General features: G+C 37.4%; 1 protein-coding gene and 1 long non-coding RNA gene across 8 annotated transcripts in view; both read right to left on the bottom strand.

Annotated features, from left to right (window-relative positions):
* fibcd1a (fibrinogen C domain containing 1a) overlaps positions 1-15,047 on the bottom strand; it is a 273,907-nt gene that overhangs the window by 245,992 nt on the left and 12,868 nt on the right. The window lies entirely within an intron of this gene.
* Positions 9,716-14,870, bottom strand: LOC129414558 (uncharacterized). Its single transcript, XR_008634440.2, has 3 exons — positions 13,573-14,870; positions 10,239-10,317; positions 9,716-10,139 (listed from the first exon to the last, which is right to left on the bottom strand). It is a non-coding gene; the product is annotated as an uncharacterized lncRNA (long non-coding RNA).

Below are 15,047 nucleotides of genomic sequence, written 5' to 3'. Positions count from 1 at the left end.
GTTTCATTGTCCACAAATCTGTCGTCTGTTGAGCTGCGTGCGTTGATTTGTTTACGCTGTGAGATTTTGTAATTATAGCAACCGCTCCTCCTCTGCTGTCTTTTGTCAGAGACTATTGTAAAATACTTAGAATAGACACTTAGGTAAGGGTGACAGTTAAGACCTTTGCAACGCTCTTAAATAAATCCCTTACCTTAGAGATTTTTTTCTCCCGCAGGGAAACCCTCACTTAAGGAGTTTCATGCAACCGGGCAGGCACACCTCTCCAAATCATATCACAGGAGAAAATTTATATTTTAAAAACGCAGAGTTTCCATTGGAATCAATTGAAAACATGCGCTGGCCGCGAGTGTAAGTTTCCAGCCCCTTAAATCTTAGAATAAAAAGTTGGTTTAAATTTACCTTAGCTTCCACAACATCATCAAAATCCAGCTCCCTCACAAGATCGCATTCAATGGCCATTAAAGACAGTGAATTTAGACGTCCTTGAAACATTTTTCTTCTTAGTTCGTTTTTTACTCTTGCCATTAGAGAAAATGAACGTTCTACTTCACAGTTGCTGACTGGCAAGGTGATGAAAAGCTGTCCTTTTTGTGCTTTTTTATCACTCATCCACTTGGTTGTGGTTTTAAACTCATTTTTGTTTTGGTTTTTGAGTAACCGTCTTCTACGCGTGACTTTTATATTACGCAATGCTTTTCACTCGCCTCTAGATGTCCCTCTCAACAGCGCAGCAATACATAAAAATTATTTATTTGATTTATTTACTAGTTAATATTTTGCAACTGCAAAAACACAATATTCCTCAATATTTAACACAATTTTACTGAAAATAAAATTAAAATAAAAATATTTATTTGAAAAGAATAGACACAGTAAATTTGACAGGGCCCCCTGGTGGCCAGTGCCCTGGGCAAGTGCCCAGTAGGCCCGTGCGTTAATCCGTGCCTGTGTAACGTCAATAGTAAACTTCAGCCTAAACGCTAGCATATAGCATCAACTAGCACAAACTCAGCTCTCACAACTTTGTTTTTAGCTTCATAACAACATTGTAATTAATATAATGTGTAATTTAATGTTGGGGCATACATCACAACTTTAACGTCACAGTCGGTGTTGTGTTGAGATTGGCCTGTTTTCCAGCGTTCTTTTTCATGCACAAGGTGGAAACAATAGTTTTGGTTTCACAAAGAACCATTTCTTTCTTACACTTTAACAATCTAAAGATAACTTTTCTCCATTATAAAGAACATTTTGTGACACAGAAATTATGTTAAAGGTTCTTCATGTAACCACACAACCAAAAACAAGGCGAATTCTTCTATGGCATCATGCAGCACTTTATTTTTAAGACTCCACTACTACAAATATAAACATGGCTAACCCTCATGTTGATTTCTGCTTCATTTATGGGCCTTCCACAGCCCTGAACTAAAATAGCTCTGTGGTATTTTTCAGCTAAGCCAACATTGTTTTTTGTCTTAGCGAGCAACCTGCCACGGGTAATTACAATAATAAAACCTCCACGCCGGTTTACCTGTGGGATGCTGTTCCCATAAAACGCCAACTTTAATGCGATGTCATGGGGGCCTGAGTTCACTTATGAGCTGCCTGCCAGTTCTTTATTGGATCGATAGCCCACAACCCCTCCTGTGCTCTAGACAGGCTGCTGCTCAATGCCCTCTATCCAGGGTATGGAGCTTTGGGATCTGGCACCCCCGCAATTTGGAGCATTCGCCGCATGTGGGAGGGAGAATATGATGGTCGGTAAACAAACCGTCCTCTGAATCTCTCCCTTTAGAGGCGCACAGCAAAGTCATTTAACGAATCCTTGACGGATCTGTGTGGTTCACCCAAACATCCTGATCATTATTTAATCACCCTTGTGACATTTCGTAACCGTATGACTATGTTCTTCGGAAATGTCATTTTTGTGAAATACAGTACAGGCTTGAGAATATTAATAAGGATGGTTTTCCTTTATAATGTGTTGCAAGAATGAAAATCATACAAAATTAGTTTGGGTGCACTGTTCTTTTAAATAAAATATGAAATGTCTAAAAGGATCAGAAATACGTCTCTGGCGCTGTGAGCAGGGCAATAGAAGAGGTCAGGGTTGCAAAGCACAGTCAATGTTGACATATTTAGTAATAAAATTGGATTCACGCTGGGCAGTTCTGTCTATGTCTATTCTGTGGACGACAGCTGAGTAAGCTGCTCTGAGTTCACTTTTACCCTTCAGCAAGAGAAACCAGTCTGTAAACTCTTTTACCAAGATAACTATCCTTCATTATATATTTATTAGGTTAGATATTTAATTAACAGATTAGTAAGAAAAAATGGCATTTTATTACATCACAACTACATTATATCTATATTACATAAAAGTGTTCATGTAGCTCAGTTGGTAGAGCACTGCGTTAGTAGCACAAAAGGTTGTGGGTTCGATTTCCATACTGCAAAAATGTATATATGGGTGATTCTCACGAAATCCAGACTTAGAAGTCTAAAAAAAGCACTTGAAGCCAATTTTTTTGCACATATAAGATTAAGGTCTGAACTTGCTATAACCATTATATTTAGAGGATTTAAAAAATATTTCCTATAGAATTATTTAATTTTTTAGATTATCATTATCAAAAAGTATCATTACCGCAACATGATATTACATTAAATATATGCATTTACAAACTCATGTTTCGGTAATGAGAACTAAAAAGTTGTGTAGGTACTATGACAAACAAAATTTCAACTTTTATCTGGAGAGAAAAATAATAACTGCTTACCTGGTAGCCATCTTAAATGTCACAGTCAATTATGTCCCTTACAATTTTTTTTTTTTTAATGAAAATGTTAGTTCCTTGAGGGCTTAAACAATGATTGAAAATTGTTGCGGAGGATGAGAAAATTGGTCTTGGGCACACTTATATTCCTTATTATTGTCTCTACATTTACCAATGATCACCAAATACCACATGTTTCTTTACTCTAAATGTTTATAGTATAACATGCACTGAAGCTTTTTATTTTTTTTATTTTTTAATTATAAATATCTCCATGTCAAAGAACCCAAATCCAGTCATGGACATGTTGCGGTAATGAAAATGTTCCCCTTAAATATGGAAAAAACAACAAAATTGGTTTGTATGATGTCATTTGAAATAAAATAGAAAACAAAATAGTACATGAAGAGATGTTTGTAACTGTATGCTTCTTATTTTGATACTCTTACTTTGCATTTACTTTTTTTATCGAAATGTTTCATGACACCTCATAAGTCTAATTTTGCGAGAATCACCCATCCTAAGTCGTACAGTCTGGCAAATGCATGCATGTTAATAAAAGGCATGATAACCTGCAGTGGCCCCAAAACTATTTTGATAACCAAGTCACACCTAAAAATGTGTTAATTTCAATGTGTTAGAAACAAAACATCAATGCAAGTGGCATCTGCGAACATATTTTTGAGCCACTTATGCAAATAGAAACCAGAGTGATATCAGGGTGAACCTCGTGACACCTGTCAAAAACAATTCTGTGTTGTAATTTACACCTTTAAAAAAATCTATTGTAAAGAAGTCTATTTTAAGATTCTTATTGTTTGATACTTTGCCACATGACAGTAATTTTGCGACATTTAAGTGTCACCCCGTTCTCTTACTGTAATGTATAAAAAAACACATTCATTACGGTAATGTGAAATCGTTATTATTTTTATTGCAAAATGTTTCTATGGTAATGTTTGTTTTGATGATAAAAATATAAAAATAACAGCATGACACAAAAATCTACTTAGGGGACATTTCACGAGACTTTTTTAAGATGTCAAATAAATCTTTGGTGTCCCCAGAGTACACATGTGAAGTTTTAGCTTAAAATACCCAATAGATAATTTATTATAACATGCTAAATTTGTCATTTTGTAGGTATGAGCAAAAATGTGCCGTTTTGGGTGTGTCCTTTAAAATGCGAATGAGCTGATTTCTGCACTAAATGGCAGTGCCGTGGTTGGATAGTGCAGATTAAGGGGCGGTATTATCCCCTTCTGACATCACAAGGGGAGCCAAATTTGAATTAGCTTTTTTTACATGCTTGCAGAGAATGGTTTACCAAAACTAAGTTACTGGGTTGATCTTTTTCACATTATCTAAGTTTAAAGAAGCATTGGAGACTCAATTATAGCACTTAAACATGGAAAATGTCTGATTTCATTTTATGTCCCCTTTAAAATCTGAGGGATGACATATAAGAATATAGTTAATGAAGTAAAACATATTTTACCGTTGTTTTCTTTGTGATTCTTTTATAATTTTGTAACTAAAAATGCAGTCTAATATTAAAAGTGATTCAACTTGCATCCAAAGGAGCACAGTGGCCACTTGCCAGTTGATTAACAAAAGTCATGCTGAGTTAAAATTAACCATGTCTAACAAATCAAAAGTCATTTGCATGAAGGGCATTCTCAGACGAGAGAGAAAGAGAGAAAGAGAGAGAGAGAGAGAGAGAGAGAGAACTAGAAATAGCTCTCTTTCATATCGTGGTAATTTGCTAATTCTGCAGGTAATTGAATCTCATCACTGCTTAAGCCAGCAGCATCCAAGGAGATGCTTCAGAGACATTTTAAAACTCCTTTATTATAATGAGCTTGTCTGTCTAAAAATACAGTTCAGAAAAAAATTGTGGTGATCCTGAATAAATTGAGACCTCCAATAGGGTTATTTATTTGCACATGTATCTGCATTATTTTAAAACAACCTCCCTCTCTTGCACTTTGCCATTACAGGCTGGATTTATAGTGGATGCAATGCAGAGGCATAATAGGACTGCAACGCGGGTTTTAATACTGAAATGTCATGCATTACAGCAACGTTTTCCAAACTGGGTTCTTGCAGGGTGTTTGTGAGTTGATAAAAATTAATCAAATTACAATTTAATCATAAAATGTAAATAAATATTTTTAAAGGGGCAATGTTTAAACATTTAGGAGGATCTATTGACAGAAATGGAATATATTATACATAACTATTTTTACATGGAATTCACTGTCATGTTTCTCAAGTAGCCCTAAACAGACAAATAGTTCTAAAGAGTGCCTTTTGTCACTACGTTGTCTCAGACGATGGCCCTATCCCAAATGGCACACTCCGGACTTGTGGACTTTCTCAGAGTCCACACTTTGATAACATTATGTAGTGAAGACCTCAGGGACCTGCGCCGCGAGTCCAAGAGGGCGCACCAGAGTCATATTTTGGGACAGACTTGAGCATCGAGCGTCACGCCGGAAATAGTGAACTCCTCCTATCCGTTGTCTGATTGCTCTTATGCAAGGCCTTCTGGGTTGGTAAAGTGTGTGGAGCCTGCAGCAGTGCGAGCTTCGCCGAAGACTGCATTAAGGGTGCAAGGGGGACCCTGATGAGCACACTTCGGAGCGTTAAACATGACAGATTGGATACCCTACGTCCTCGTAGACTAACCGAGCATGCGCTATTTAAAGCCACGAGACCAAAAGTCCACATTTGGGACAGGAACGATGACGTGTTTGTATTGTGTCCCGCATTTGTAGTATGCATTCCGAAAAGTACGGGTGAAATGGAGTACTACTTATTACTTTTTTTAATAAAATATTAATTTGAATAACTACATATAAATTCAAAACTGCCAACTTTAAAAACTGCAGTGCTTTTGTTTATTCTTGCTTTTTTGTGTTTTCTTTGTTTCTATTTCATGTGAAGCTGCTTTTGAACAATTGTGAAATATAACTGAAGTAGGCAATATAACCAAAATCTTCTATCGCAATAGGATTCATTTTATATCATTATAACAATATGTATCACGTTAGATTTTTTAATCTTTTTAATCTTTTTTATCGGTAGAGTTTTTATATATATTAATTTATTAAATTATTATATATTGTATATTTATATATGTATATCTTATTAAAGGTAGAAAAAGTGATTTAGTCAAGACCAGTAAGAGATTTTTTCTCAATGCTGTTTGATAAATATGAGTGACAGACAGGGCCAAAATTAGGTAACCTTCCCTTAAGACCAAAGTCCGGATCCAATACTGTTACACATGCATTTTTTCTTGTAGCTGTTTAGTTTCTCTTTAAACCTTAATAGTCGTGTTTGATACTTGCAAAGATGTGAATTTTGGTGCATATATGTATTTAAGGCCAATAAAGCAGCAAAAATTAGCAGCGGATGCGCGACTTGGGCGCTCCTCTCACACCGAAAAAGCGTGCGCATATAGATCTGTTGTTTGTGTTTCAATGGCTTAAAATCACTTGCATTGCTTAAATAGGTGTACAAACGTTAAGTTTTCATGACCATGTGCAAAGGAACGTGACGCGGGCACATAACCCCGATAGAGACGGTAGTCCAAAATCTCTACCCGTTGACAAATCTCTACCGGTTTATCATATCTACTGGTTTATCTCCCACCCCTACGCTACAGCATTTAAGATTTTATTGAACTGAAATGTGCTATTAAATGATTGAAATTCAGGGGGTACTTCAAGTAAACCAATTGGGCCAAGTGAAAATCCTTATATTGTATTGTAATTGTGTTAGTATTTAAATTTGTATGAATCTCTTTTCTCCACACTGATGGTTAGGACAGTCCAGCATTTTTTACGTGAAATGCATCTTTTCTTACGTCTTATGTCCTCAGCGTGTGCTTTGATTAAATTTATTGAATTGATTCTACACCACCTCAATTACAAATCACTCACAAAACATGAGTCAGTTTAAATGTTTCTCTTTGAGGCTGGCTACTAAATAAAAAACAGCATATCTTGTACCAGATGAAATCAGCCCTAATTCATTATTATTTCCTCTCTAATGACTTCACAACAAACACATTGTTTTCTTTTTCCTGAATCTAATCAGCAGCTCATAATTGATCGCTTAGAGGTTTCACAAGACGCGTTTGAAAACAAAGAGCCTGTGCCAATCTCACCGCATTTGTGTGAGAAATGCACCATGCTGTGAGCCAAAATAAGTAACTAAATAATCAATTAACAATCGTTGCAAGTAGTGAGAATCATCCATCATTCCAGTGCTACCCTTTTAAAAAGTACACATTTGCACCTAAAGAGTTCATATTGGTACCTCAGAAGAACATACTGGTACCACAGAGTTCATATTGGTACCAACCACAGAGTTCATATTGGTACCTCAGAGGTACATACTGGTACCACAGAGTTCATATTGGTACCTTAGAGGTACACACTGGTACTAAAGAGGTAATATTGGTACCTCAGAGGTACATACTGGTACCACAGAGTTCATATTGGTACCACAGAGTTCATATTGGTACCACAGGGTTCATATTGTTACCTCAGAGGTACATCCTGGTACCACAGAGTTCATATTGGTATCACAGAGGTACATAGTGGTACCACAGAGTTTATATTGGTACCACAGAGTTCATATTGGTACCTCAGAGGTACATGGTACCACAGAGTTCATATTGGTACCTCAGAGGTACATACTGGTACCACAGAATTCAAATTGGTACCACAGAGTTCATATTGGTACCTCAGAGGTACATACTGGTACCACAGAGTTCATATTGGTACCTCAGAGGTACATACTGGTACCACAGAGTTCATATTGGTACCACAGAGCTCATACTGGTACCTCAGAGGTACATACTGCTACCACAGACTTCATATTGGTACCTCAGAGGTACATACTGGTAGAACAGAGTTCATATTGGTACCACATAGTTCATATTGGTAACTCAGAGGTACACACTGGTACTACAGAGTTCATATGGGTACCGCAGAGGTACATACTGGTACCACAGAGTTCATATTGGTACCAAAGAGTTCATATTGGTACCTCGGCGGTACTGGTACCACAAAGTTACTGGTATCTCAGAGGTACATACTGGTATCACAGATTTCATATTGGTACCACAGATGTACATACTGGTACCACAGAGGTACATACTAGTACCACAGAGGTACATACTGGTACCACAGGGTTAATATTGGTACTAAAGAGTTTATATTGGTACCTCAGCGGTACATACTGGTACCACAGAGTTCATATTGGTACCAAAGAGTTAATATTGGTACCTCAGAGGTACATACTGGTACCACAGAGTTCATATTGGTACCACAGAGGTACATACTACCACAGAGTTCATATTGGTACCAAAGAGTTATATATTGGTACCTCAGAGGTACATACTGGTACCACAGAGTTCATATTGGCACCTCAGAGGTACATACTGGTACCAAAGGGTTCATATTGTTACCTCAGAGGTACATACTGGTACCACAGAGTTCATATTGGTACCTCAGAGGTACATACTGGTACCAAAGAGTTTGTACTTGTACCTCAGAGGTACATACTGGTACCACAGAGTTCATACTGGTATCACAGAGGTACATACTGGTATCAGAGAGTTAATATTGGTACCAAAGAGTTTATATTGGTACCTCAGCGGTACATACTGGTACCACAGAGGTCATACTGGTATCTCAGAGGTACATAATGGTACCAAACAGTTCAGATTGGTACCGCAGAGGTACATACAGGTACCACAGAGTTCATAGTGGTACCACAGAGTTCATAGTGGTACCACAGAGTTCATATTGGTACCACAGAGTTCATAGTGGTACCACAGAGTTCATAGTGGTACCACAGAGTTCATAGTGGTACCAAAGAGTTATATATTGGTACCTCAGAGGTACATACTGGTACCACAGAGTTCATATTGGTACCACAGAGGTACATACTACCACAGAGTTCATATTTTTACCATAGAGTTAATATTGGTACCTCAGAGGTACATACTGGTACCACAGAGTTCATATTGGTACCACAGAGGTACATACTACCACAGAGTTCATATTGGTACCAAAGAGTTATATATTGGTACCTCAGAGGTACATACTGGTACCACAGAGTTCATATTGGCACCTCAGAGGTACATACTGGTACCAAAGGGTTCATATTGTTACCTCAGAGGTACATACTGGTACCACAGAGTTCATATTGGTACCTCAGAGGTACATACTGGTACCAAAGAGTTTGTACTTGTACCTCAGAGGTACATATTGGTACCACAGAGTTCATACTGGTATCACAGAGGTACAAACTGGTATCTCAGAGGTACATACTGGTATCAGAGAGTTAATATTGGTACCAAAGAGTTTATATTGGTACCTCAGCGGTACATACTGGTACCACAGAGGTACATACTGGTACCACAGAGGCCATACTGGTATCTCAGAGGTACATAATGGTACCAAACAGTTCAGATTGGTACCGCAGAGGTACATACAGGTACCACAGAGTTCGTATTGGTACCACAGAGTTCATAGCGGTACCACAGAGTTCATAGCGGTACCACAGAGTTCATAGCGGTACCACAGAGTTCATAGCGGTACCACAGAGTTCATAGCGGTACCACAGAGTTCATAGCGGTACCACAGAGTTCATAGCGGTACCACAGAGTTCATAGCGGTACCACAGAGTTCATAGTGGTACCACAGAGTTCATAGTGGTACCACAGAGTTCATAGTGGTACCACAGAGGTATATAAAGGTACGAAAGGAATGCCTATCTGTACCAAAATGGTACACATTAGGATCATTTTAAAGGGTTCTGACTCAGTGACACCTTGGAACCATTTTTTGTGACAGTGTAATGGTGATGGTCAGTCCAAAGGTTGTTAGATAAAAAATTTCATTTAGCCATTTTACAAGGCAACAGTTTTATGTCACACACAACTACATTTCCCATCTATCTTTGTACAACAATTGCAAAAGTAATTAAGTTTCCAACAAGACCTTGAGGCCACTTGGCTTGACTTTATGGTACATGCAAAGTAGCACTAAGTCAAGTATACCGAACAATTCTGAGGTGCAAACAAACATTCAGAGATATCACTATCTATTGATGAGTTTTACCCCGCAGGTCAAACAGCAGCAGTAGTGAATCATTTCAGGTCCTGTGGCCATGCATTTTTATTACTGAGATAACAGCAAGTCATTATTCTGTTATATAACCAAACAGCATGTTCCTGAGACGTATTTTCCCTCTCTGCTGAGCCATGTTTGAAAAGCCAAACCTGCGTGCAGTTTTTATGCACCATGAAAGAGTTGTATTGTCAATGCAAATCTGCAAAATAAAAAAGCACACACGGTGATGTCTTTTGAGCAAGAAAGACGGGCGTGAATGTGTAGAAACAGTAGAAATGACAGCGGCATTCAGTTTTACCTTGAATCTTTCTTGGTGTAACTGACTGCCAAAGCTCTCACATGACATCTCACACCTGGGATATGTTGTTTGTTTGTTGCTAGGGAAGTCAAAAAGTGAAGCTTAGACACAGTATATGAGCTACAATGTAAATTTGACTTTTTTCATGAAAACGTTTAAAGGTGCATTGTGTAACTTTTAGCAGGATCTCTTGACAGAAATGCAATATAAAATACATAACTATAATATCAGTGGCATATAAAGACCTTACATAATGAACTGTATTGTTTTTAATACCTTAGAATGAGGCATTTTTATCTACATACACCGCAGGTCCTGTTTCTACAGTAGCGCTAAACGGACAAACTGCTTAACAAAGCACGTTTTGTCACTACGTTGTCTCAAATGATGGCATGTTTGTCCTATAGCGGTTATCGTAGCTTCTCTATGTGTTTCAAAAGGGAGAGGTGAGCTGTGGACTGAGCCGTTGGTTGCAATTCCCAGTCTCACTGCTAGATGTCGCTAAAATCTACACACCGGTTCTTTAAAGAGGTCATAGCATGTTTAAGTGCTATAGTTGGGTCCCCAGTGCTTCCTATAACCTAGAAAATATGAAAAATATCAACCTAGTAATTTTGTTTTACGTAAGCCATTTTCTGCGAGCATGTGAAAAATTAGCTCGATTAGATTTGGCTTGTTTTGTGAGGTAGGTAGCAAGGCCAATTACAATAATACTAGGGATGGGCATTTTCCAGTAATTTACTATTCGAATATTTAAGCTCATAAAGAACGAATATTCGTTTATTTAAATCACGTTAATTAAGACATACGTGTTTTGTATTTTTCATTTTGTCATAATTTCACAGAAGGCTTATAATTAGGAAATATCCACAACAAGCTAAACTTATATTCTGTATGTGTATATATATGTATGTATTTTTAAGTTGAAAACATTGTAAAAAAATATATATATATTAAATTCTTCTTAAAAAATATCCTACAGAAAAAAGGCGTTAAAACCCCATGAGTCAAATCCTTAGTTCCAAGTTGGTCGTTGAAATTCATTACTGTTTGATCTTACATACATTATATTATTAGCCTGGTAATACCATCCTCTGCTATTTTGCTTCGCTTCATAGACAGAGTCTGGCTGGGCATAATTGACAATCGTTTTCCTTCTCGTGGGAGGGGCTTGTCTGAAGTTTAAAATCATTGGTCTAAACGTAAGCCAATCACACATAACATTTGGATATGATGTGCTTTATGCGCCGGATCAGCCGCATCGAATCTCTGCTGTAAAATACACGTATGATGTGAAAACAAACCCATCGAGCGAAATACCAGAGTTAACATGGCTATGAACGACTTTTGCAGATTATGTAAAGTAAATCGTGCCAGAGCTAGTTGAACACTATCCTTACGGTGGCTTTCCACTCACGTCTAACGGGAGGAAAGCCCCTCTCTCCTCTCAAACTCTTCCACCAGACAACCATAACCATATGTAAATTAAATCTCCCTACCTTATTTTCTGGTTAATCAGGAATGTCACCAAAGAATGCTTGCCCACGCGTCCTCCACCATTAACTGTGAACAATATAATTCCCTTCCATGATTTCTCGATCGTTGGTTGTGCACGTCAGGCTGTGCTGCACACAGTTTCTCGCTGACGATCGGTAAAGTTGATAAATTAAACTTTTCCAAAAACTTGTCGGGAGTACGGCAACAACATAATCTCCATTCAAATGTTTAACAAACACTTTTCCTGTTCGGGTTTAAGTTGGCAAGTGCCGGTTCTCCACAACAGACCTTTCTGTGTCTCCATGTCCTCAACAGACTTCAACCGTGATTCGGCGTTTAGCGTCTACGTCACGGCTCTCAGCCCGCCCTCTGTTCGTTGATTGGACGGTCGTTTTGAGACCGGTGGAAAACGGTTTGAATGGGAGGTATCTCAGACTGAGTACAGAAGCGTAATGAAATTTAGCGGAAGTACGAAGTCTGACGTAGTCAGGCTATTATATTATACCAAATATTATACACTAACCCCAAATCTAAGCGAAGTTTGAGGACTTGGGAAGTTTAAAGTTTGAGGACTTGACAAAGTAGGCTATCATAATTTAAACAGACTCAAAACACCAAATAAGAGCCCGGAGCAAACGAAAAAAAAACACATCTACATAACCGACTGCTCAGTCGCAATATAAATATCTTCTCAGTTTAGTTTGACATGTATTTGTGAATAATGAAAATCATATTTATCCTACCTGCTTCGGTGAAAGCCCGTTCTTCTGACTAGATACAATAATGCCGGTGCTGCGGAGAAAACTCTTCCTAGTGATGATGGTTATCCGATAAAAACAACAGACGGATTGAACAAGATTGAATATCTGTATTTAACATTATTTTACAAATAACGTAAGCTGGCTCGATACATTATTGTTGACTGTGCAAAGTTACTAACGTTAGCTTAATTTAACAACATTTCACAAAGACGGAGCTTTGCTTTTAAATTGCCATGTGCAGTTATCCGGTTCATTTTCGAAAGAGCACCGCAATATAATAAATGTTCTCCGTTTCATTTTGTTCTCCGTGTCTGTCTCGTTATTAACAAAATAAAGTAGACTTTATAACAGAAAGCTTACAAATCTCTCATGATGTGTTGATGCGGGCGGCGGAGAAGCACGTTTAATAACACATGAGCCCTCACTGAGCCAGTGGCCACATATGGCGCGCCGCAGACAAACCCGGAGATAAAAGGAAAAACTTAAATTCGTCTGCAATCTGCATTGCCAAACAATCAGAAATACATACAAATTAATGTTAAAGTCTGTAAAAGACAGTATAGAAGAAGTGAAAAAGCATTAAATAAGTCGTAACCCTTTGGTGGCACATTAAAAACAAACGAACATTCGAATAGCATTTTTTTTATTCGAATTATCATTGCAAATCGAATATTCGAATATCCGTGCCCATCCCTAAATAATACCACCCCTTAATCTGCTCTATCCAACCACGGCACTGTCATTTAGTGCAGAGAGAAAAAAGAGAGAAAAAATTATTGACAGCACAATTAAGTTTTAATTACAACAAACCACCATCATTGTGATCAGTGTTTGCATTTCATCCGCTCATTTGCATTTTAAAGGACACACCCAAAATGACGCACTTTTGCTCAAGCTTGCAAAGTGCCAATTTTAACATGCCATAATTAATAATCTGTGGAGTATTTTGAGCTTAAACTTCACATACGCACTCTGGGGACACCAAATACTTATTTTACATCTTTAAAAAAATCATATAATATCACCCCTTTAAATATGGATGGTTGTTTTAAATGACAAGAGTTAGATGACCCTACCTGTCTAAATACAGTAGGTGGTTCTTGGTGACAGTTTTAAACCAAATTTCAGGATAAGGACAAAACAGGTACCGTTATAAGGTAAGAGCCGGCCCGGGAAACATCTTTACCCTGTTACACAACAATGTAATGAGCTTTAATAGTGTATTCCACATCATAGATGAGTAAAACAAGACTGTTCTGTTGTTATGTTCGGCAGAGCACAACAGAGAAACAATCTGCGGGTAAACATTTTCAAAACTGCTTAGAAATTGGATTTGGATTGAAAGGAAAGATGAAAAACAAACTGCGAGAGCAATTTTTTTTTAAAATGTTGAATATTTTGGATATACTGATTGTCAAAACAAGAGGGGGTGTATTTTCCATATTGATATGGCCCCAAAACTATTTGAATAACCAAGTCACATTTTAAAAAAAATAAGGTCCCATTTTTTCTGTGTTTTTAAAGCTTTGATTGTGTTTACAGTGTGCAATATAACATTTGCTGAAAAATGCTGTATTTTTCACACAATTGACTTATCTTTATAGCGCTGTTTTCACTGTCCTCAAAATGGGCTGATATCTTCCTTGTCCTATGAAGTCCCTCCTTCAGAAATAAGTAAAACATTCTGATTGTGTAGTTTGTTTAGTGTGTTGTGATTCACAGCAGCTTATCTTAGCCAGAGACGTTTGAGCCAAAGCTGCCGATTGACGTATTCCTGTGGGCGGAGTTTAGTCAAAAACTGTTTTATTAACGTCATTCAATCAAATAGTAGAGGGGTGGATGTTTGTTAGGCTTTGAAAGGGGAATATATCGCCTGGCAGTGAACATTGAGCTTTATCATTTTGCAGGTATTATTTATGCTCTGACAGCAACATTACACACAATCTAAAGTTTGAAAAATTGGATCAGGAAGAACGTGACCTTTAACATGCCAGTCAGAAAAAATGGTTGAAAATCCTCCCAAGTTGTCACTGGCGTGGGACCTTTTTATAAGTTTTAATATGTACCATTTAGGTACAGATGTGTATACATTTGGTACCAATATGTACCTCTGAGGTAATAATAGAAACTCTTTAGGTGCAAAAGTGTACTTTTTTTGAAAGGGTACTGACCCAGTGACAGCTAGGGACTATTTTATGACAATTTTTCTGACATTGTGGCATCTGTGTACACCTTTACAAATTGCTTTTAACCAGCAGGCGCAACAGATTTTTAGTAGAAGCTAAAAAGATTTAGACATAGATATTTCATAATACTATTCTTTTAAATCTCATTTTTTTTACAATCTGAAACCTGACGCAATGCTTGTAAAACATTTTGCTACAAAAGTATCTTACTTAGTTCAATATTTTGTCATGTAGGCCTAAAGCTAAATTATTTTGAAGTATGATTTGAAGGTATAGTTCACCCAAAAATGAAAATTGTCATCATTTACTTATTTCTTTGTTCTGATGAACAAAAAGAAGATATCCTGAGGAATGTTTGTAACCAA

This window comes from Misgurnus anguillicaudatus, chromosome 5 (genome assembly GCF_027580225.2).
Source record: "Misgurnus anguillicaudatus chromosome 5, ASM2758022v2, whole genome shotgun sequence".
Lineage (NCBI taxonomy): Eukaryota > Metazoa > Chordata > Actinopteri > Cypriniformes > Cobitidae > Misgurnus > Misgurnus anguillicaudatus.
The sequence above is the reverse complement of the archived record's forward strand: the minus strand, read 5'-3'. Positions and strand labels throughout refer to the sequence as shown.